The sequence below is a fragment of the Neofelis nebulosa genome, chromosome 6, assembly GCF_028018385.1.
Source record: "Neofelis nebulosa isolate mNeoNeb1 chromosome 6, mNeoNeb1.pri, whole genome shotgun sequence".
NCBI classification, from domain to species: Eukaryota; Metazoa; Chordata; class Mammalia; order Carnivora; family Felidae; genus Neofelis; species Neofelis nebulosa.
The window spans coordinates 106,213,287-106,238,585 of NC_080787.1; the positions used below are offsets into that span (position 1 = coordinate 106,213,287).

The following is a 25,299-nucleotide window of genomic DNA, read 5'->3' on the forward strand; positions in this document are numbered from 1 at the left end:
ACACTGAGGCACATCACTGTGAAACTGCAGAGCACTTGGAACAAAGAGAAGATTCTGTAAGTTTCCAGAAGGTTACATAAAAATAGCATTGAATTTTGGGGCACCTACGTGGTTCAGTTGATTAAGCGTCTGACTTCAACTCAGGTCACGATCTCACGGTTTGTGAGTTCAAGGCCTGCATCAGGCTCTGTACTGACAGCTCAGAAGAGCCTGGATCCTGCTTCAGTTCTATGTCTCCCCTTCTCTCTCTGTTCTCCCCCCCAAACCCCTGCTCAAGCTCTCTCTCTCTCTCTCTCTCTCTCTCTCTCAAAAATAAATAAACATTAAAAAAATTAAAAATAAAAAAATTACTAAAAAATAGCATCAAATTTCAAATAATAGCACTTTTAGTGAAAAATTAAAGAATTAACGTCTTCTAATTTTTGAGGGAAAAATATTTTGTTTTCAAGCTTATTTATTTTGAGAGGAAGAAGCAGCAGAGACAGGGCAGATAAAGAGGGGGACAGAGGATCAGAAGCAGGCTCTGTGCTGACAGAGAAAGCCTGATGTGGGGCTCAAACTCACAAACCTTGAGATCATGACCTAAGACAAAGTTGGACACTTAGCCAACTGAGCCACCCAGGTGCACTGGGAAAAATATTCTTCTTTCTTTTTCTTTTCTTTCTTTCTTTCTTTTTTTTTTTTTTTAATGTTTATTTATTTTTGAGAGAGGGAGAGTGAGAGAGCACATGCATGTGAGAGAGAGAGAGAGAGAGAGAGAGACAGTGCAAGGGGGGGAGGGGCAGTGAGAGAGGGAGAGATCATGACTTGAGCCGAAGTCAGATGCTTAATGAACTGAGTCACCCAGGTACCCGCCACCCCCTGCCCCAGGAGTATAGTATAGTTTGTATCTTAGCGGTGAACAAAATTTTTAACCATGTCAATATTAACAAAAAACGCGTAATATAACAAATAGGAGTAAGTGGGACTAAAAAAGTCTGTGTTGGGATAATATAAGAGAGTTCAAACCTTATCTTTTAAAACATAAAATAAATAGGAAATAAAATAAATGGGAAAATAAAAAATAGAAGTGCAAGAACAATATTAAAAATATAAAGTAAATATTATTAGAAATAACTTAAAAATTGGAAAATATTTACCACAGTGGAGTGATTTTTTATCTGTGTCATTTCTGGATTAATTTCAATTGGTTGATATCCCACCCACCCCTATCTTGAGCTGCATTTTCTTGCTTATTTGAATGCTTGTTAATTTTTTACTGAATGTCAGATGTTATGAATTTTATTTTGTGGGGTCCTGGATGTTTTTGTATTCTTATGAATATCCTTGATCCTGCTCTGGGACATGGTTAAGGTACTTGGAAACCGTCTGACTCCTTTTAACTTCTCTTTTAGAGGTGGGACTGAACGTCTACACTAATCATCCAACCAAGTACCCCTTGTGAGGATTCTACTTGATATTGATACCTTGTGTCAATATGAAGGAGGTCTTTCCACTCTGGGTGGTAGGGATACAAACCATTTTCATCCTGTATGAAGTCTGGGGACTGTCTGTTTGATCTTTTTGTGAAGGCCTTTTCCTGACTTTAAATAGTTTCTTTGCACACCTGTGCTGATCCTTAGCCAGCAGCAGATTCTTAAATCCTCTGCAGAATTCTAGAGTTCTTTTCAGCTCTCTCTCTCTTTTTTTTTTTTTTTTTTTAGAAAGAGACAGAGCGAGCGCACACACAAGCCGGTGATTGGCAGAGGGAGAGGGGAGAGAGACTCTTTTTTTTTTTTCAATATATGAAGTTTATTGTCAAATTGGTTTCCATACAACACCCAGTGCTCATCCCAACAGGTGCCCTCCTCAATACCCATCACCCAACCTCCCCACCCTCCCACCCCCATCAACCCTCAGTTTGTTCTCGGTTTTTAAGACTGTCTTATGCTTTGGCTCTCTCCCACTCTAACCTCCTTTTTTTTTCCCTTCCCCTCCCCCATGGGTTTCTGTTAAGTTTCTCGGGATCCACATAAGAGTGAAACCATATGGTATCTGTCTTTCTCTGTGTGGCTTATTTCACTTAGCATCACACTCTCCAGTTCCATCCACGTTGCTACAACAGGCCATATTTCATTCTTTCTCATTGCCCTGTAGTACTCCATTGTGTATATAAACCACAATTTCTTTATCCATTCATCAGTTGATGGACATTTAGGCTCTTTCCATAATTTGGCTATTGTTGAGAGTGCTGCTATAAACATTGGGGTACAAGTGCCTCTATGCATCAGCACTCCTGTATCCCTTGGGTAAATTCCTAGCAGTGCTATTGCTGGGTCATAGGGTATGAGGAGAGAGACTCTTAAGAGGGCTCTATGCTGAGCATGCAGGGCTCAGTCCCCCAACCCTGGGATCATGACCTGAGCGGAAATCAAGAGTCCAACCCTTAACTGACTGAGCCCCCCAGGCGCCCCTCAGCTCTTTCATCTGTGTTGCTCTGCCTCGAGAATTCAGCAGCCCTGGTACCTTTGAATCTTGAGCTCAGTATCCTGGATTCAAGGAGCCCGCCAGGCTGTTCAGGTTCTCCCCACTGTACTTCAGCCTGGAATTCTCCCCAGGTAGCAAACAGGCAATTATAAGGCTCTCCTCATTTATTTTCCTTCCTCTAGGGCCACAGTTCTGCACTGCCTGTTGTCTAAAGTCTGAAAATCACTGTCTTATATACAAAATCAGTAGGCAAAATCAACTGAATTTATAAGCTCCAGAAGCAAAATGTTAAAAATCTAGTTTTTAAAAAACATACCATTACAACATGGATCAATCATACAAACATAAGGTTGAATAAAAGAAACACGACAGAGAATGCATAAAGATTCCGTTCATAAGAAGTCCAAAAACAGACAAAAGTAAACTACATTATTTAAGATGGTATATCTAGGTGTTAAAACTAAAAAAAGAAAAATAAAGTAAATTTGTGATTATTTAAAAAGTCAGGACAGTTGTTACTTGTGGAAGGGACTGGGGGTTGCAACTTGGAATATTTGCTACAAGGCTAAAAATACCCTATTGGTTGACCTGAGTACTGTTAACATGGGTATTCACTTTAAAATCATTTGTTAAACTGGGCCACCTGGGTCGCTCAGTAGGTTAAGCATCCAACCCTTGGTTTTGGTTCAGGTCATGATCTCAAGGTTTGTGAGTTCGAGCCCCAAGTTGGGCTCTGTGCTGACAGTGCAGAGCCTGCTTGGGATTCTCTCTTTCCTTCTCTCTCTGGCCCACTCCTGCTTGTATTCTCTCTCTCTCTCTCTCTCATAATAGATAAATCAACTTAAAAAAATTATTAAAATTATTTGTTAAACTCCAAATACATGTGTATTTTCTATATATATTAAACTTCATGATTAAGAGAGTAAAGAATATATTATTTGTAATAATAAGAAAAATATAAGATCCATATGTTATCTAACAAATAAAGTATAATACCTTCATGGAGAGAATTATATAAGACATTAAAGAAAATCCTAAAAAACAAAAACCTTCAACGATACACCACATAATCTATAGGGAAATTTAATATTCTAGAGATGGCAATTCTCATTAAATTAGATTGTAGATACAAAGCAAACCCAAACAAAATCCTAACAAGGATTTTTGTGGAAATGACAAATTTATTCTAAATTCATATGGAGCTGCAAATGGCCACAAATTGTCAAGATACTCTTGAAAGAAGTAAAGTGTTGGAAACTTTGGAAATATGGTAATCAGGGTGGTGTGGTCCTAATACAAGAACAGATAAATACATTGATGGAACAAAACACAGAGTCTGGAAACAAACCCATGAGTATATAGAAAGTTAATCTGTGACAGAGCTGGGATAGGACTAGCTCAAAGAAGAAAAAAAAGGGGGCTACTCCAAATATAATGCAGGGATGATTCAACTATATGTGGAAAAAAACAGAATTGAATTTCTTCTTCAAACGAGTCTCAAAAATCAGTTGCAAGTTGATTAAATACTTATAACCTAAAAGTTTTTAAAATTTTGAAAGATAAAACTATAAAACTTTCAGGTGCACACAACATGGAAATACATCTTTATTACTTTGAGTTAGGGAGGACATAACAGTGTATAAACTATAAAGGAAAAGACTGATATATTTGTCTATATTTTAGAAATATTACCTATCAAAAGGTGCACAGAGGATGCAAATATGTTAATAGAAGAGAATAGCACTGGAGGCACATGCATACAATCATCCGATTTATAACAAAGATGTCACCGCAATGCAGTGAAAAGATGTTTCAACAATTTGTTGAAATTGTCGGGCCAACTGGGTATCCATATAGGAAGAAAAATAGGAAGCCTGACTTCCTCACACTATACGACCAAAAGAATTTCAAATTTTGGGCATCGGGCTGGCTCAGTCGGTAGAGCACGAGACTCTTGATCTCGGGATTGTGAGTTCGAGCCCCACAACGGGCATGGTGTCTACTACTTAATTTTTTTTTTTTTTCAAAACGTACTATAGACCAAAACATGAAAGCTGAAACAGCCAGACTTCTAGATTGAGAACATATAACCTTGGCATAGGCAAAGATTTCTTAAAGATGAATGTTTAACGTAATGTTAAACATTATTATAAAAGTCATAAATTGGATATCATTAAAATTAAGCACATCTGTTTATCCAAACACAATACGAAGAGACTGAAAAGGCAAGTCATAAACTGAAAGAAGATAGTTGTGTTACATGTGTCTAACCACGGACTCGAATCCATAGTCTACAAAGAAATACAGATCAAAATCAGAAAAACTGACAATCGAAAAAAAAAGAAAAGAGCAAAAGAAAATAAAAGAAATTTACGAATGACGATTTAGCCTATGAAAAGTTGTTCAATATCGTTAGTCGTCAGGCGAAAGCACATTAAAGAGAAAACAAGACAGTGTGGCAAACATGCAATACATCAATGCCCAGAAATTCCACTCCTGGGTATAAACCCAAGGAAACTGAGGACCGTGGTTCATCAAAAGACAACTACAGGAATGTTTACAGCAAGAATATTTAATTGCTTGACACATGAACCCACGTGCACATCAACTGTAGAATGAAAAATTGCAAAACGGCGGCACCGTGGAATACTACACAGCAACAAAAAAGAAGAGCATTTTTAGACACATCTCTCAAATACAATGTTGGGTCACAGAACCCAGGTAAAAATAGCAGACGTTATTCCATTCTTTAAGAGTTAACACCAAATAAAATTAAACCAGCGTGGTAAAAGTAGAGTACTGTGAGTTTGTGCAGTTCAGGAGCTTCAAATAGAAGGGAGGCAGAAGGGATTCTATTGCAGTCCTGAACATAGCTTATATCCTGATGTAGGTCATGGCTACCTGGGTAAACACAGAGACAGCAGCTCTGTACACGTAAGACCATTCACTTTGCAGAATACAAGTGAAACCTCCACGATAAAATATACATACGTTGTAAGTTTACCTGAGAAAATATATTTGCAAAGCATAATTTGCAAAGGAGTAGCATCCAAATATATGAAAATTTTCTGTATATTTGAAGAAGAATATTAACAATCCAATCGAAAAAAGAGGCATAAGTGAAAGTATGAAAACAATATTAGAAGATGTTCAAAGATGTCCAATCCTGTCAGTGATCATGGAAATGCAAACCAAAATTGCAAGATACCGTTGCCAAACACCGGAAAGGCAAAATTTTTAAGTTTGTTGATATCAGGGGGTGGGAGGCCAGGCAAAATGAATGAAGGGGAGTGAAAGGTATAGGCTGCCAGTTATGGAATGAGTAAGCAACAGGGAATCAAAGGCACAGTGCGAAGAATACAGTCAACGATGGTGTAGTAGCGATGTAACAGTGTAACAGCAAAGAGAGTAACTACACTTGTGGTGGACATACCAGAACGTACAAACGTGTTAGCTCACTGAGTTGCACATCTGAAACGAATGCAACATTGTGTGTCAACTATACTCCAATAAAAAAAGAAAAATGAAGTTCATCAGTACCAAGTGTTGGCGAGGACGGTAGAACGATCAGAACATAAATTCTGATTCTTGGTGGCACTGATGATCCCCATCTACATCAAGTTGCAAAAACAGACAAAACTAAGCTATATAGTGACTGGAATAAATACACAGATGTATGTGTTATTTTTCACAAACGTTTTCATTGAGCTTCTATATCATATTTATATTAAGAAAAAATTGATAATATTTGGTTTAGCTTCAGAGCCTAAGTGATCCTTTAAATATCTTGAAAAAAAAAAAACCACTTTAGTCTTTTAAGTAATTTCTACACTCAACAGGGGCACAAGCCCACAGCCCTGAGATCAGGAGTTATATGTTCTACCAACTGAGCCAGCCAGGTCAGGTGCCCCTTAAATATCTTCTAATTCTGGTAAATCAAAGGGTTCATTAAAAGTCTTTCTACCTAGCTCTAATATTCTAGTTAGCTGTGCTTTCATAAATTGGAAGACTGAACAGTTTTATATAGAAGCTGGACTAATAGGCACTCTTTTTCTTTTTGTAATATGGTACCTGGAAAAACATCATTTTGCACCCCTGCCTTTTTTCAAAGTATGTGAACAAAATGTTCAAGGACATTGAAACAATTTACTTTACAAGTTCTACCAGACAGGGAGCTAGAAGGCAGGGAGAAAGAAAAAGATAAGATTTGATTCCCAAGGACCTTCTAATGTATGAAAAGTCTGTTGGAAAATTAGTATCTTTACAAAGTAAATACTTTAGTAATCATTCCATTCTGTTGGTGTTGCATAAGCCTAAAACAGATTTAAAGTGAGGAAGAAATGGAACTGACCAGCTGAAGCTGTACTGTGCTTTCAGAGTGTCATTCTCTTTAGACATTGCACATTTATTTATTTTATGTTTATTCATTTTTGAGACAGAGAGAGACAGAGCGTGAGCGGGGGGAGGGGCACAGAGAGAGGGAGACACAGAACCTGAAGCAGGCTCCAGCCTCTGAGCTGTCGGCACAGAGCCCGACGCGGGGCTTGAACTCACAATCCATGAGAACATGATCTGAACTGAAGTCAGACCTTAACCGACTGAGCCACTCAGGCGTCCCTGGACATTACACGTTTAGAAGACAAACTCCAAGTAAATAAAATTCAGTGTCACAAAAATGTACTTTTCTATTAGTAGTTATAGAGACATTACCAAAAACTCCTTCCACAGAACCTCTGGAATAATGAAATATCTCTGACTTGCCCATATTAACCATTGGACTAAGAAAACATGCCACAGTTATTCAAAACTATTACAAGGACACTTTGGTGCATATATTGTAACTTTCTTTTGGTTAAAGGTATGATATGGTATGTAGGTACCTTATAGAAATTGTCCATTTCTTCAGGATTATCTTTGTCATTTCATGAAACATTATTATTTATCCTTGGCATAATTAAATTACCCCAATAACCCTTAATTAGATATGTGAGTATTACTACCTTTTCTCCTCATTCTATCCCCTTATCCTCTAGACTCAAAGCTCAGCCCAACTTGCAAACTGGATATGTGTATTAATTTCACTTACAGGTTCTATCTGAAATTCATCTCTTAAACATTTACTTGCTATGCTGTTTCAGTGAATCAGGAGACACAAAAATCTTGTGTTAAAGCAAAACAAAACAAAAAAAGCTCCTTCAGCATAACTCTTTATCTGTAATACCTCACAAACCTGAAACTGAAATTCATGTTGCTTTTTAAAATTGCTTTTCTCTTTTTTTTTCATTTCTGTGGCGATAAGGAGAAGAAAGTGGTGGTTAGTAAATATTTGTGAAAGCAAAGTGAGCTTACTGACAGCCTGACTTCCTGGTTCAAGGCCAGTCCAGCCACGGGGCTGTCCCAGCCACCCACAAGGCCAGGTAGAGTGGCACAATCCCTGCAGCAGTTACCTGAGGCTCTCAACAGCGGGGCCCAAACTGTTCCCTTGATCCAACACCTTCTCTATTACTCTTGCCCCATTTACAATGGAAGGCTTCTTGGTTAAATCATTGTCATTTTTCCGGTCAATTGTTGTGCCCTTTTGTTCAGCCATTTTGACATTATAGTGACCTTTAAAACTGAAAGTCCTTTGTAAACAAAAATGGAATTGGGGAGAAGCAGCAGTGTCCTTACTTTCTCTTACAGCTGTAAGAGAAAGAGAGAGCTACTTGCGAGACCCTCCCACCACATACAGTTGAATGGTACATTTGCTAAATAGAAAGCAAAAGGCTTTAATCTCCTTGAAAACATCTACCGAAGTGTGCGCCACCTGTATGCTCTATTGCTAAAGCCTTAATTTCAGTGTTTGTTCTGAAATAAATGGGGCATTTCAGCCATAAATCCACGTCAAATAAAATATAATAAAATCAAACTAAAAGGAAAATCAAAGTAAAAGCAAAGTTATTAAGCATATTTTCTGGAATGCTAATATGTCCTAGTATAATTTAGACTTCCCCCCTCTGGGAAATTTTAAATTGTAACATTTCCAAATAGACACCATAGGGGTAAGAAAGTGGGACTGAACGAGTAGATGTGTCGAAAGAAGAAAAAAACCAAAAAATCGATGGACTCTGTAACCCACTGTTAGTGTTTATTATAGAGTAGACATCTAGTTCACACTACAAGTGTAAGTAAACAAAATGATGGAGTTTACAAAATAGTAAGAACAGTATGATTCGATTTCTTTATTTTTAAATCTACGCATCTAAAAAAAATCTATACACTCATTTGAGGAAAATACAGATATTTTCAGTTATGAGGTTGTGTATGTTTTGTCTTTTTTTTACTTTTCAAAAAATATATATATATACATAAGATGTATATGGTTTTATATGTATACTTAACTTATAATATGCATACTTAACAGATACACTATATATTCTATGTATGCATATTTTACATGTGCACATATATTATATATTTTATATATAACTTTTCTTTTTATATATACTATTATTCCTAACGCTAAAAATGATTTCTAATTTAAAAATAAATTACACTATTTCATCGTGACTCAAGTGGTTGCTAAATTAAACTTTGAAAAGTTTGACAATTTATTTCATTCATTCATTTATTCAAACATTTATAGCAAATTTTGAGCATTCACCATATGTCAGGCCCTCTTACAGGGACCAAGGACACAGCATAAGACATAGGATATATGGCAGTGCCCTGTTCTTTTCTCAGGCAACCAAGAGTCAAGTCCCAAACCCACAGAAGTCAGCTGTTTCCCAACACTCTCTAGATGATTTCAACAAATATTTATTGAGCAACTTCTACGTGCAGAATCTTGTGTTCAGTCTTCAGAGGATGAAAAGAAAAGACACTGGGGTGAGACATAGCTTCAGACAGTGAAGACCAGTGAAACGTTGAATGTGTGTTGAGTAAGTAGTGTTCACCGTGTGAAGACCCATTCTAAGCTCTATGTGAACGGACTCATTCAGTCTTTACAACAGCCTTATCAAGTAAGGTCATATTATCATCTCCATATTAAAGATGAAGATATTGAGGCTCAGGTGGTTTAAGTGTCTTGTACAACAGGAATCAGATGGCAAATGGCAGAGCTAGAATTTGAACCCAGGACATCTGGCCCCTAGCACCCAAGCTCTAAGCCACTGCTCCATATAGACGTGGATTTGGCAAATAAAAGGAAGGAGTGCATTCCAGAACAGGGGAAAAGACGTTGAGCACCTTTGGGAGTAGACCCGTGGGAGGGATATGACTGACAATGGCCAAGGCTTTATAGAAAAAGTGTATGTAGCCTACAATGAGGAAACTTAAGTAATGGGAGTCTGGGAGCTTTGCCCTAAAAGTTACATGTGGATACATTAAAGGTAAAGCTAAACACGAGAAAAATCTGATAAAAGAATTTGAAGCCAAGTGGGTTGCAAACACACCAGAAAGTAAAGAAATTTTTGTTCTGAAATATTTTGTAGTGATCAAAGTTGAGAAACTTCACGTAGGGAGACCCAGTGAAGTTATAGGCATGGGATAACTAAGAATGAGAGGGTCCGTCACGGGCACAAGAATGCCAGGTTCTGGGACTGGCCAGGCGAGAACATGGGGCAGCGTTTTGAGTAGGGCGGCCAACAGTAGGACCTAAAGGAAGAGAATTTTCTATAGAAAATGACTTGACTTTTGTGACCAATCTATCAGGCAGTTATTGTTGCAGCAGACCCACCACAAGTCTGACAGAGATGGGACCAGAGTGATGGACAGATACCTGGTTGGTGCTGTGGTCATCAGACCAGGATGAAGACATTATCTGATGGAGAAGGAACAAAATGCCATGTGGATTCCACAGTGGACAAGGAAGGGAGACATCTCCAAAAGCGGAGACAGAAGTCAAGAAGGGAAAAATAAATGAAAACAAGAGGAAAAAAAAAAAGTCAATGCAAGACAGCCTAGATCAGAAAAAAGATTTTAAAGAGTTAAAAAAAAATCAATATTTAATATTTTCACACATCTTCCATAATATTTGAAATATGTGCTTTCAGAACTTTACTGTGATCTTAAACTACATAAGTTGCCCATGTTAAAAATGAGAAAAAGTTGAATTCTGAAGGGCACTGACTTTTTTTTTTTTTTTTAGAAAACAACTATGATTGCAGTTATATTAATCACACACAAAGAAGCATGACAGTAACTTAACTTTCCTGGAGATTTCTGAAGTCAGATATACAAATCACATATTAATGTTGCTGCTTTTTAGAATCAATGCTGATCTATTCCTGTAGCTGAGCCCTGCAGTTCAAAGGTATTTAACGTTACGATCTGAGCTCACTGCTGCTCTGTAGAGATACGGCGTCGCAGAATTGTCCCAATGCTTAACAGGCTCAGGTTCTCATTTGCTGAGCAGATCATGCTCCCTGCACAAATGGCTTCTGCAGAACTGACTGTCACTAGGGAGGAAACAACTATTGAAAAGCATCCCCTGTCCTGCTTGGGAACACAAAGAGCCATCACATTCGAGATAAAATAAAGGAGAATCCTTTTGCAATGCAGAGAATCAGAGTCCTGCATCAGAAAACTGGTTACTTCTTATGAACCATTTTTACTTCTTTAAAGCCTTATCCAGTAGGAGAAGGCAACAGGGAAGAAATTCTTTCAAACACACCAACTTCTGTTATATCTCATAGACAAAGAATCTGTAGTCTTTTTCAACGTTTAGGGTTCCCACCAACACACACAAAAGGTATCAAATTTTTACTTGTGCCAAAGACTGATCTTTTTCTCCAGCTGTTTACTTACCGCTCAACCATGAACCAATTAGTAAGTGTTTCTAGAAGAAGAGTTAACATGTGGTGACCCACCCCTGGCACGGAGATTCGTTTCATAAGATGCCCGTGGCCAAGTGGACATGAACTGCCCCTTGAACATCTCCCAGACAGTCGCCACGACCCATTCACTCCTGATGGACCATATTCTTCATAGCCTCTATTCTAGAGCACATGGGATGTCTGCTAAATTGTTATTTGTTCCAAAGCATGCTTTTGCTGTGACAGATGCCCCCAACTCCTTCTCCCCGCTGAGCTCACGGAATCACAGCTGTGTTGTACCACAAGTACAGTGTTGTCAAATCTTTGCTTTGTTTAATTATTCAAGTTGGTTCTACCACAGAATTAAGCTGCCTGGGGGACATTATGGGATTTCAGCGTGAACAACACGCATGAACAGAGAGATGCCAACCCCCGCCAAGGGTCTGCACCAACCCCGTTTCCCACTCACAGTGGCAACCGAAAGCTCGCCCCCTAATAACCAGAAACAGAGCTAGGTGGAAGGGTTTAATCAGAAGCTGGTTTGCCTCCATGCTGTAACTTAGTCCTTCAGGCCGGGAGCCCCACGTACACGTTCAAGGCCAGCCTACAAGTTCAGCCTACAAGTGGTTACCACCTCAAAATTCAGGTTCTGGCCAATTTATGAACCCTAGATCAAGGTTGTGGTTTCCCGAATTTAACAGAAAGGTGAAGGGCAATTTTATCCTCCGAACTTACTTTTTCTTTATTCTTCCCAGGGTATTTAAAAAGCATAGAGAAGTGTTTATCTGTGACCTAGACATGGCCTAGTAATCCAGTGGTATTATGACAAGACTAACTTAAAGTGTTTATTTCTTTCACCCCATAAAATTAAAAAAGAATAGAATATTAGGAAAGGAAAGAGGCTTTAGAGATCATCTAGTTGGAGACCCACACTTTGCAAAGAGGAAATGCAGGCTCAGAGTGGGAGAGTAACTTGAAAAGAGTCACACAGCTAAGGAGTAGCACCCCTCCTGCTGTGTCCCAATTCAGGGCTTTGCTATGATGCCACACCTCCTCCAGTCACTGCAGCAGAAACCAAAAAAAGGCCCTTTCCTACCATCCTGCTGTCCTTTGTTTCTCTGCAGCTTGGCAGGGGTGCGTGTCTTTCTCAGAAGGGAGGAGAGACTTCCCTGTGTCGTCTCCGTGCTGCATTAGTGTAAACTGTAGTTTAGGCTAGAGCGAGGAGGAAGGGGGGCAACTTGGGGAGGTCATACTTATAGGGGAGAGCGCCTCCCCATTCCTTGCAACATCCTGGTGCCTCGGTGTCTACGGGCTGAGAAATCAGGGCATAGAAAGGGACTTTTCTTGGTCAGCGTGTAACCAGGAGCGCAGCTGCGCTGGCGGCCGCACAATTCTCCAGGAGCAACCAGGCATCAGTCCAGCACCTCTGAGAACTGACTTCTTCCCTGCACCCGTGGAAAGATGCATCGCTCCAGCACTCCCAGGCTGGGAGGAGAGAAGCAGACCACAAAGCTGCAGAAGTGGAACCAAAACGTCCCGTTCGCAAGTCTCAGTGATCATTTTCAGTGGATTACTTTACAGAGCATCATGGGGCCAACGGGAGGGGTGTGTGGTGTAAAACACACGCTCAATATTTCAATGATTGGTAGGTTTAGCTAAGTTCTATTTGGTTTTGTTTTTTTTTTTACTTGACTTCAAGAAACATAGATTTCTGAGAATTTTAAGGGTCCTGAGAGCTCAACGAGGACAAAATACCAATTAACTGAGGCATCCTGCCTGTAACAGGCTTAGAGCCTTTCAACATATTTTATATTTAAAACAAGTTATAAAACTGAATTTGGTAACTTGTACTAATAAAATATTTCCCAGGAGAGGGAGAAGACTAAGACTGTTACCTAAGTATTTTATGGGCTTGTGAATTCCACATTTAAGTGCTTTCGTTGTACCTTGAGCATAGACACAGGTGGCACAGGGCTGCTTATGATTCCAGGTAGCTTGCAAAAAAAAAAAAAAAAAAGATTCACAAAATGCCTACTATGCGCCAGGCGCTTTACAAAAGGCAAAGGCAGATGGCAAAACCAAACAGGATTTTGTCCTGCCAGCTTATAACAAGAGCAAGTCGCTGGACTCTATCTGCATTAACTTCCTTACCTAGGACCCTCTTCCTAACCTCCAGTCCTGACCTTGAACAGCTGTCTCCTCTGTACCCGCCCATTCCAGTGCATTTCTCAAGCAGAAATGTCCAAAGCTGAATGCATTATTTTCCTTCCAAGATGGATTTTCTGATTATTATAAATGATATCACTATTTTCCGAGTCGTCCAAACACAGGAACGTGGAGTCAGTTTTCATTCCACCCTTTTCCTACTCCTCAACTCAGCCACACCCTCCTATTGATCCTTGCATTTGGTAATCTTTAGAGTCCCTTCCTCTGCTCTGGTCGCACTGCCTCACACCTCCATACCTGGGGCAAAGGTGCTCACACGTGCTTGCACTAGTAACTAATTCTTCTCTCTCGCCCCGCTGCCTGGCTCTCTCACTACCTTGCATACCATTCCCTGAGAAATCTTCCTGAGATATCTCTTTGATCTTGTCACTCACTTGCTCAAGCATTTTTGAGCAGCTAGCCTTGGCTTTCAGAAGAATTTAATTGCCTTAGCTTGACATTCGCAATGTCCCCTCCTCTAGTGGTTACTTACTGTCTATCATCTCCTCCCGGCTCCCCAAAGATATATTCTCTTCCACGTGTGCCATTTGCTAATGCTTTTTCTCTACTTGAAATGCCTTCGCTCCCCCTCCACTCATTACCACCCTGACGACTTCCAAGGGGCTGTCCCTCCTCATCAAGTCACTTTCTCCTAATTCTTTGAACAGATATTATCTGTACCACCCATCTGCCCACATTGTATCATATACTGTCTTATACTACCGCTATTTTTCTATATCTTCTATTACATATTTATTGCGTTATCTGTAAAGTACAAAGGGATGTACAGGTTAGGGATTCGATGATAAATAAGAATTATAGTATAGGAAGAGAACATGTACACAAAGAACATTAATATTTACCATCACATAAGAATGTTAAAAAGTAGGAAACCAGAGCAAAGAAAGAGTACCTGCAAATAAAGGTCTCAAAGAACATTCATGGAGAAGGCAGCATTTGACCTAAACCCTAAAATTTGGATAGCATTTTATGATATCGTAGACATAGTGGATTCTCCAAGAACGTGTGTTAATTGAATAAACAATAATGAGTTAATAAATCACAAAAATTGGTACAAAGCACAAGGTAGTTTGTCAAAAATCACCTGCTAACTTAATGACAGAGATTAGAAACGTTTACGTAAATGGCTCCTGAGCAGTTCTCAAACCAGATAGACATTCCAGCATTTTTTTTTTCTTTGCTCTTCAAGCCTGCCCAGATCCTGTATCATGATCTACTGGAGACCTGCAATACGGTTGTGTTAAGCCAGAGCTGGGCAGGATCTGAGCGCCAGCAAAGCGAAGGGCGCAGAACGGCCTTTCCAGCGCCTGTAACTGTGAGCTACTCCTGGAAGGAGCTTCTTTCCAGGGGGAGGAAAAGACTCCAGTTTTATCCTTCTTGAGAACAGGAGAATGTCTTGAAGGCAGCCTCCCAGACCTGCCATTTGTCCTGTTTGTAACAGCTCCACGGAGCCAGTCTTTCAGTCCACATCACGAGTGGGGAAATAAAGGTATCGAACATCAAGGAACTGCTTGAAGTCACAGAGCAAACCAGTAGCGAGCGGCGATAATAACATCGAGGGGCTGGGGTCCTCTGCCCCAAGTCCAATGGGTCATGCCACCTGCTACTTGGAGTGGCCAGAATGAGTCCCAGGGCTTTCTTTGACAGTGGAACCTTCGGACAACCCTGGTCTCTTTATGTATTAACAGACCGTATCAACTCTCCCGCCTGCCACGTACTGAGCTCCCCACTCCCACAGACACCGACATTACAGGTACCTAAAGAGCAGGCTATAAATATTAATCGAGAGAGTGAAGTTCATGCCTGAGAACGTTATGACAGCCGAAGTAACACATAGGACAGAAATTGCTTCCACGGAATAAGGAGACATCTTTTCTCTGCATGAAGCCTCTGCCTGCAATGTAATTTCCTATGGCGGTGGCAGCGTGAAGGAAAGAGTAGGAAAGCCAACCAATGTGGTTCTGTATAATGAATACATTGATGAGGTCTTGTGAAAGTAAATAAAGTCCCTGTAAAACACTGGGAAGTTTCTTTGAAAACAGCCCGTAAATTGATCATAAAGGCTACCTCAGCCTAAAAGCCAAGGCCATGAATATAATTAGGACTCACTGAAAGAATCCAGACCGAGGGTGAGGGTGAGTCTAAGTACTGAGCCTATGAAGGGAGCAAGAAGAGAATGGTTAGGTAGGAATGTTAATTGCCTCTTGAACAGACCCCTGAGGAGATTCGGCCCCCTTCATCCTCTTTTGGGGTAAGGCCCAGTGATGGGGATAAGAAGTTAACGATAAAATTTCACAGCCAGACTAAGTTCTTGGCTTCATGCAGTCAAGAGCAGTTGTGATTATTCCCAGACTTGGGGTATTTCTCGAGTATGGTTGAGCTTAAAGACATAGGAAACGTACCAAGGGTGGTTCCAAAAATCCTTGAATTTTTATAAACCTACTAATTAAGAACTTAATTTTTTTTAAGTTTATTTATTTTGAGACACAGAGAGAGGGGTGGGGAGGGGCAGAGAGAGAGAGAGAGAGAGAGAGAGAGAGAGAGTCCCAAGCAGGCTCCACACTGTCAGTGCAGAGCCTGAGGCAGGACTCAATCTCACAAACCATGAGATCATGACATCAGACGAAACTGGACACTTAACTGACTGAGCCACCCAGGTGCCCCATTAAAAGAAATCCTTTTTAACAAAACCAAGGCTAAAGTTTCTATAATCAGATCATCTTCAGAATTATATCACAAAGTTATAAGATTGGCTGAGTAAATTTAGTGCAATAAATGTCACAGTGATAACTTCCTGAAAAACTGAGAAGAAAAGTAACAAATCACTGAATCAACAAAATACGAAGGGATGTAGAAATATGGTTATGTTAGGATAGGAGGCATAGAAAAATATACTGAAAAAAGTGCTTTTCCAAAGATGATATAATTTAAATTGCACTAAAAAAAAAATACATGGTGGAATTTTTTAATTATACACATACAAAAACTTCTATAAATCACCTTAACAAAATCAAAACAGGAAATATTCATTCACATAAGGTATACATAAATGCTGTAAAATGCTGAGCACAAGAGACAGAACTTCAACTAAACATAGAAATGTGATGTAATTAAATAGTTATGACAGTACAGACTATTCCCCTTGCCAAATTAGCAACCATCAAAAGAAATTTTATCTGGATTAAATCCCACAAAAATGAGCAAATTATATTAATCAGATTGTAAAGGTCAATTAATAACCATAATACAATAGATAAAGCACATAATTATATGAACTGTAATACAAGTCAATAAAGTTTTATTGTACTTAACAGAATTGGGTAAATTATTATATTGTCCTAGATTTTTGTATCAAAAGTAAATTTAAAGTAACTGGACCACTGTATAAAAATGTTTAACGAATACTTATTCAGTGCCTACTATCTGTAAGTCAACCATTACACAGAATTTCTTTGTTCGATCGTGGCCCTGTTAATTTGAAGGTGGACCACGTTTTATCCCAAAACATCCCAATGAGTTTTATCACAAAAACTCATTTATGCCCTTATGTACACTTAACTTTCATTAGGACTCTGGCTACCACAAAATGCATGACTGCATTTCAGTAGAAAAAGAGGTGCTACATTACAGACACTTTTGTGTGGCATCCTCTGGTCTCACCTCTTCCCACTACCCAAACCACATTGAACTATCCAAGCTGCCCTGAATATGCCACACTCTTTAACACCATCATAACTTCTGCACAGGCTGTTTTTTCCACCACCTCCAACCACCATTGCCCTCCCAAGCACATACTGAAACACAGACACACACTTAGCTGCTTTTCAAATCTTCAATACGTGCTTCAGGGCTACATTCAAATATCATGCTGCCTTATGAAGCCTTAATGTTTCCCCACAGTTAAGTCAGGCCACTATTCAGACCATTTTTAACAAATATGTATAAAATAACTTCCTTATAGCATCTAACAAACTGAACAATAATTTATCTATGTATGCATTTGTTTTCCATTAGACTGTAAGTTTCTCAAGACAGTCTGCATTTTATTCTCCTTTATATTCTCAGGTTTCAGCACAATAACTGGAATTTAGTGGCTGCATAATAAATGATGAATGAAGAATGAATAAATGAATGAGTGAATTCAGTGAATGAAAAGATGGGGGAAGAATCAGAGTGTCAAAATTACCCTTCCTGGCCTGCCGCTAACTACCCGAGGAACCTAAGAGCAATAAACCTTCTGAATCCAACTTCTTCCTGTTAAATAAGAGAGTTGGATTGGATCATCTAAAGATCTCTCCAGTAGTAACAATAAAAAAGAAATAACATTTTTTGAGCTCCTTCTAAATGGGAGACACCGGCTCAGTGCTTCACACGCACATTAACACTAATCTTTATGACACTTGTACAAAGTGGGTACTATTTATTCCTGTTTTGCAGATAAGAAAATTCAGAGTTAAAGTAACTTGTGGCTCCACACATTGCGAGGGTAAATTTAGGACTCGTGCCCAGGTCTGTCTGGTTCCAAAGCCCACACTGTTCCCTAAGACACTAGTAATAGAGGATGTTGGCAACTTGCAGGCATATTGTAAGTGTTAAGATTATCCACTTTTGTATACAAGATTCCATGTCATCGAAGAATGGTGATAATTTGGCCATTCTGTTCTGGGCTACTAAGCACATATACCACACCAGTTATTACTGAAATCCACTTCAGATCCTGGCAGTCAACTCCTCCCTAGATCAAACTGAAGGTCACAAGATATCTCAATTCCCAGTAGATAAAACCTCTACTAAAATGTGTTGATGTAAAACCTCACTAAAATACTGATGTCCTCGAAGAAGATGGAGGGATATCTGTTTAGAATTTCTTTGTAGCAGAGAGAAAAGATTCATTGCCAAACCCAAGGCCTAGCAAGTTTCTGAATAACAAGATTTTGATATATATATATATATATATATATATATATATATATATGTCATTACTTATGGTGGGTTGTTCTCTGCTTATGGGAATGAAAACAAAAACAAAAGATATATACCTTAAGATCAGGAAATATGACTTTTTCATATCCTGTTATCAGCATACTATGAGTTCAATGCATAATTAGATATTTACATATCTTCCTCTACTCACAATTTACATATCTTCCTCTACTCACTGATAAGCCCATCGTAAATTGAAAATATCTTTAGTTGAAAATTCAGGGGCACCTGGATGTCTCAGTCAGTTAAATGTCAGACTCTTGACCTCATCTCAGGTCTCGATTTCAGGGTCATGCATTCAAGCCCCATATTGGGCTCTGCATTGGGCATGAAGCCTGCTTTTGTTAAAAAAAAAAAAAAAAGAAGAAGAAGAAGAAGAAGAAGAAGAAGAAGAAGAAGAAGAAGAAGAAGAAAGAAAGAAAGAAAATGCATTTAATACACCTAACCTACTGAACATCATAGTTTAGTCTAGCCTATCTTAAACATGCTCAGAACACTTGTATTAGCCTACAGTTGGGCAAAATCATCTAACACAAAGCCTGCTTTATAACAACTGTTGAATATCGCATATATTCTATTGAATACTGTACTGAGAGCAAAAAACAGAAGGTCTGTACTGGTACAGAGTGGTTATAAGTGTGTCAGTTGTTTATCCTCATGATCGCATGGCTGCCTGGGAGCTGTGGCTGGTTGCCACTGCCTGGTATAATATAATATAATTGTTTTATATATATATATATATATACATATATATATATATATATATGAATAATGTTAGCCTCAGAAAAGATAAAAATTCAAACTTCAAAGTACAGTTTCTACCTTTTTTTTTTTTAATGTTTATTTATTTTTGAAAGAGAGAGGGAGAGACAGAGAGCGTGAGTTGTGGAGGGTAGAGAGAGCGGGAGAAACAGAATCAGAAGCAGGCTCCAGGCTCTGAGCTGTCAGCAACCTCTACGTAAGGTTCCATATACTCAACACAGGGCTCGAAGTCATGAACCGCGATATCATGACCTGAGCCAAAGACAGATGCTTCCTCGACTGAGCCACTCAAGAGCCCTGCCAAAGTACAGTTTCTACTGAATGCATACTACTTTTGTGCCATCATAAAGACAAAAGTCAGAAGTCGAATCGTTGTTAGTTGGGGACTATCTGTATACCTAGTCATACGTTTTGCTCTTTACGTTCATGAGCTTTTTCCCTCCATCTCCTTGAAACATGGAAAATATCTGTTCAGTGTAGTTTTTCATTTGCTTTCGCAATTACATGGGGTGGAAATTTTTGGAAAAATAAATACCAAGATCTCAGAAATTATCTCTGGGAATTGGGAGTATAGGAAACTTTCACTCTTTATATTACTCATTTTGGCATTATTCAAATTTCTTATAAAGATCATGCATCGGTTTTGCAATTTGAAAAGGCATATATATAATCACAGTCTTTCACAATGAGTTTAAAAAAGTGTATCATATACATCTGATGAAAAAGAATACACACGATAAATCAGAAAGTTCAGGTTTACTTTGCCTCTAGATGACTTGGGAACTCTTAGCATTAGAAGATAATGCAGATGTGCAGAGTATTATCTAATATCTGGCCTTGAATGGGTATCTAGGGATTGACAACATCTCAAAGGATGCCATGTAGTATTGAGTCATAAAATGCCTTTAATTTAAAATCACCTCCAAAGTATACTCCAACATTTGGCACAGGGAATACTACGAGCCCATGAGGGAAATGTTCTAATCCTTCAGCATAAGGACTCCAGGTCATGTTCTTCATTTAAGCCTGCATCACCTCTTAATCTTGACAACAAAATCCTCTCCAAAATTTTGGCAAGCGTATCAGGAATGATGCTGCCAAACAAGCATCATTACGGATCAGTCTGGTTTTCCCTCTGCTGAAACATGAAGCTATCTAACAAAAATTGCTTGATGCAAATCACAAACAGGTTTTCCACAAATTTGGCTCTTTGGTTTATGAGCAGAAGGAAGGAAAATTACCTGATAGTTACCTCTGTCTGCCCACCGACACTATCTATCAGATGTTGGCCAACTATGACCCGTGGGTCAAATCTGGCTGTTCCCTGTCCCATCTCTTAACTGTTTCTATGATCCACAAACTAAGAATAGTTTTTTACATTACTGGATAAAAATCAGAAGAAGAACAATGTTTCATGACATGTGAAAATCACATATAATTCACATTTCCGTGTCCATAAATAAAATTTTATTGGAACACAGCCCACTGATTCATTGATGTATTGTTTATTGCTGCTTATATGCTACAACAGGGTTGAGTCATTCCAACAGTAACCATATGGCCCTCTGGAATGGTGGAATAATATCTCCCAAAAATTCACATCCACCCAGAACCTCAGAATGTGAACTTATTTGGAAATAGGGGTCTTTGTAGATGAAATTAAGATGAGGTCATGTTGGGTTAGGGTAGGCCCTAGATTCAATGGCTAGTGTCCTTATAAAAACAGGAAGGTACACAGATACACAGAAGGAAGGAATTTATGTGGAGATAGAGGCTGAGATTGAAACGAGGCATCTACTAATTCAGGAACACCAAGGATTGCCAGCAGCCATCAGAGGCTTGAAAGGAGACATGGAATGGTTTCTTTTTCAGAGCCTCCAAAACTCTAAGAGAGTAAATATCTGTTGATATGAACCACCAAAAGAAACAAATTTCAGTTTTTTGTGGTATTTTATTATGGCAGCCTAGGAAACTAATAGATCTGTAAAATCTAAAGTATCTGGCTCCTTCCATGAAAATGTTGCTGACTTTTTTTTTAATTTTTTAAAAATTTATTTATTTATTTATTTATTTATTTATTTTTATTTATTTTTTTAAATTTATTTTTGGGACAGAGAGAGACAGAGCATGAACGGGGGAGGGGCAGAGAGAGAGGGAGACACAGAATCGGAAACAGGCTCCAGGCTCCGAGCCATCAGCCCAGAGCCTGACACGGGGCTCGAACTCACGGACCGCAAGATCGTGACCTGGCTGAAGTCGGACGCTTAACCGACTGCGCCACCCAGGCGCCCCAAAAATTTATTTATTTTGAGAGAGAGACAGAGAAAGCCAGAAGGAAAGGGGCAGAGAGAGAGAGAGGGAGAGAGAGAGAGAATCCCAAGCAGGCTCCACACTGTCAGTGCAGAGCCTGACATGGGGCTCAAGCCCACAAACTGAGATCATGACCTGAGGCCAAAAACCAAGAGCTGGACACTTAACCGACTGAGCCACCAAGGTGACCCTGTTGCTGACTCTTAATACAGAGAATTGTGCCCTGGAAAAAAACTCAACACAGGATGTTACCCTAGGCCGATTTAACCAGGGCAATACTGGGTCTGGAAAGGGCATAAAAGAATTAAAAGACCACAGGGCAGATAGAGGACAAGGCAGTTCTCACCACACAGGCTCATACTTAACTTACAGTTTTTTCTTAAATTCACAGAAGTAAAGAATACTACTTGTTTATTTTAGTTGTTGACCACACACTGTTATGTCACACTGCATGAGTTTCAACAACAGCACTTTGACTTAAAAGTTCATGAGAACCTCACCATTCCATTTTCCGTGAGTGTAATAGGAAGTCAGTGTCTTAGTTATGTGGGGCCAATGGTCAAGAGCAGGCTGGGAGAGGTTATCTGACTCTCTCTAAGGAACGGTCCCCCTGTAACTACACCTGAATCTGGCTGAATACGAATGCCACCCCCCCATTTGAGTTTCTAGGAAGTGCTGTTGAGATCACTACAGAGTCTCACAGCAGTACCTCAAACTCTTTAAACTCAGAGGCATTCAATAAATATGTGTTAATTGGTTAATGAATATCCACTTCTGTTCACTGGTAATATTTAAAGAAGACTCAGGGTTTTAGTACTTTCCATCATATTTGAGATCCTTGTAATCTCCAATACTGGTGTTCCACTGGATATAAAAACACGGTAAGAGGGTAATGAAATGCTTCCTTCTCAATAATCACTTAATGTTGGTGTCACCCGAATTTATCTGGCTCAAGACTGGATTGGTATCTTGGCTTACCTATTCAAATCAAGGATTAAACACACCTAGTGAGAAGAAGATGAAATGTCATGTGTAATTATAACACAAACACAAAAAACACACAGGATGCCGGCCACCGGAAGATCGGGAACTCTGTGCCTGGGATACCAAACAACTCAAAAAATACTCACATTTCAGTTACGCACCAAATTATAATTTGCCTCGCATGACAGAGAACTTCTAAGACTTTGCTGATTCTTACACCAACCACCACGATTCTCCAAGTGGAACTGAAGGTTCAAACTTGGTTTGATGAACCCCTTGCTTCTTGGCTAAGAAAACACCAAAATTGCCAAGCAGGCAAGCTACATGATGCAAAGCTCCCTTCCAAATCTTCTTTAGTATAGAAGATATGGGTCAGCCAAAAAAGCATCAATTCCCCAGTAAAAAGCTGGTACATGGATATCCTGAGACAGCCATTTCCAGCCCATCTGGGCACCAGATCCCCAGTATGCTCATTTACGGTGTAGTTGCTACCTGAAAGAGTGGAGGCTTACCTGACTGAGCTTACGGGTTCGTGTGCACAGCCATGAGAACAAGGGACAAACAGAGATACTGAAGCTTACATGTAATTATTTTAAATGTTTTCATCTTTAAAATAAGAACATTTCATTTTTTAAAACAATACGCATTGGGGGCACCTGGATGGTTCAGTCAGTGAAGCATCTTACTCTTGACTTGGGCTTGGGTCATGGTCTCACAGTCCAAGAGTTCAAGCCCCAAGTTGGGCTCTGTGCTGTGTCAGCATGGAGCCTGCTTGGAATTCTCTCCCTCTCTCTTTGCCCCCACCACACTCATGCTCTCTCTCAAAAGAAATACATAAATTTTAAAAAATTGTTTTAAATATGTTTTCTGTCAAGAGGAACTGGACGAAGGACAGCAAAACAAAGGACAAGAATCATAGTTAATGTACTGGATTACCTTCTGTGCCACATCTTCCCAGGATCCATTTCACCAGAGAGGAGCCACAGACTTCAACAGTAGGATCTAAGAAGTTCTGTGCGACTCCTGTGAACAGTGACATAAGGATTTTATTAAAATACAAGGCTTATCCACGTTCTGCCATTCACTTGTGAGAGGCTCCACCTGGCTTCTGAACACCCAACGGGTGTCATGGAAGGTTCATAACTCACTCATTACTGAGGTAGGAGCCACCCCTGAAAACAAGGATGTCAGATTCCTCATCCTCACGTACTGCTTCCATATGGCACCTAGACTTTCTCAAGCATTTTGATGACTATGTCCGCAAGTGCCGGAAATTCAGATACCTCCTGAAGCAAGACAAACCACGTCCTCTCTATTTTCTGCTGCGACCTTTACTTCTTCGACTGGCCTCCATTCTATGCAACCCGGCTCCCCTCATCTTTGGTCCTTTCAGTCTGTGCCTTTCCTAACTTTTTGGGGTTCAGAACAAGCCACGTTTTTATCATCTACTAAATCTACTTTTGACTGGATCAACATTTAAATGGGCTAGTCTACGCATTTCATTTTTTTTTTTAATTTTTACGTTTGATGTGATCTAACAGGCATCACTGGCATCTTACCTGAGGCACTGTACTTAAAAATAGAGAAAAATGATAGAGAGGCAGTTAGATCTTTCAGAGTTCTTCTCTTTCCAATATGGAATTAGCATAAATATCTGCTTACTTTAAAGAAAGTGTCGGAGCGCCTGGGTGGCTCAGTCGGTTAAGCGTCCGACTTCGGCTCAGGTCACGATCTCGCGGTCCGCAAGTTCGAGCCCCGCGTCGGGCTCTGGGCTGATGGCTCAGGGCCTGGAGCCTGCTTCCGATTCTGTGTTTCCCTCTCTCTCTGCCCCTCCCCCGTTCATGCTGTGTCTCTCTCTGTCTCAAAAATAAATAAACGTTAAAAAAAAATTTAAAAAAAAAAATAAAGAAAGTGTCTAAAGACCTCTGCATAATTGAGGGACACAATGCATCAGGCATCCCTCCTGACTAGCCACCTGTTGACATTGTTAGGATACATCACTAAGCCAGAATCTATCCATGTTACTGACCTTACTTTTTTTTTTAACTTTGTTTAACATTTATTCATTTTTTGAGAGACAGAGAGAGACACAGCGTGAGTGGGGAGGGGCAGAGACAGAGGGGGACACAGAGTCTGAAGCAGGCTCCAGGCTCTGAGTTGTCAGTACAGAGCCTGACGCGTGGCTCAAACTCGTGGATGACAAGATCGTGACCTGAGCCGAAGTCAGACGCCCAACCGACTTAGCCACCCAGGCGCCCCTTACTGCCCTTACTTTAAGTTTTGATAAATAATGCTGATATCATATTTACTGAAATCTGCAGATTTCCCCTGACATTAAAGTACTTGATGATGGATTTACAGTGCCCTGATAATTGCTAAAACTACCATCAGTTTTTCAAGTGTTGACAGTGATCAAACAACTCTGCTTTGCAACCATACTAAGGAAAAGACAAATGCTAAGCTTAATTATAATTATAATGCTTTTCAATTTTATGAACGGAATGATGTCGTATAGCTTTATTTTGTAGGTGAAGTTTGAAATTAGTGTTTAGAAAGATTTGTTGAGGTTTCACTTATGGGAAGCCTTAAAAAAGTTTTTTTTTAATGGGAATGCAAGCTGGTGCAGCCACTCTGGAAAACAGTATGGAGGTTCCTCAAAAAACTAAAAATAGAATTACCCTATGACCCAGCAAATGCACTACTAGGCATTTACCCATGAGATACAGGTATGCTGTTTGGAAGGGACACAAGCAGCCCCATGTTTATAGCAGCA

At 39.5% G+C, this 25,299-nt stretch overlaps 1 long non-coding RNA gene across 4 annotated transcripts in view; it reads right to left on the minus strand.

Annotated features, from left to right (window-relative positions):
- LOC131514720 (uncharacterized) overlaps positions 1-25,299 on the minus strand; it is a 119,402-nt gene that overhangs the window by 78,256 nt on the left and 15,847 nt on the right. For all 4 annotated transcript variants that reach the window (XR_009263242.1, XR_009263239.1, XR_009263240.1 and 1 more), the window contains one exon: positions 23,463-23,549. This is a non-coding gene — a long non-coding RNA (uncharacterized LOC131514720). The remainder of the gene's footprint in view (positions 1-23,462; positions 23,550-25,299) is intronic.